The following is a 348-nucleotide window of genomic DNA, read 5'->3' on the forward strand; positions in this document are numbered from 1 at the left end:
GGCTGATAGACAGATAGATATAAACAATTACGCGAACATATACACACAAACACAGGGCAGCTTACGACCAAGCCCCGCAGCTGCCGCACCCATTGCATTTAGTACGCGCCATACACCTTACACGAGGTCTGCGAGCCGCCCGCGAGCCGCCCACACGCCCAGAGGACTAGAGGAGGGCAGTAGGTTAAGATCGATATGATAGTGTGTGTATTGCCTCGACACGGAAAGCCCGGGACCGCACTTGGCTTCCGAGTCGTGTGGCGACTGCTAGCTCATTTATCAACGGGAAAATATTGCTTTATCAATATTCTCCCTGTGATATTACCATCATATATCCTGCAACGTTAG

The sequence above is a fragment of the Penaeus monodon genome, chromosome 33 (genome assembly GCF_015228065.2).
Source record: "Penaeus monodon isolate SGIC_2016 chromosome 33, NSTDA_Pmon_1, whole genome shotgun sequence".
Lineage (NCBI taxonomy): Eukaryota > Metazoa > Arthropoda > Malacostraca > Decapoda > Penaeidae > Penaeus > Penaeus monodon.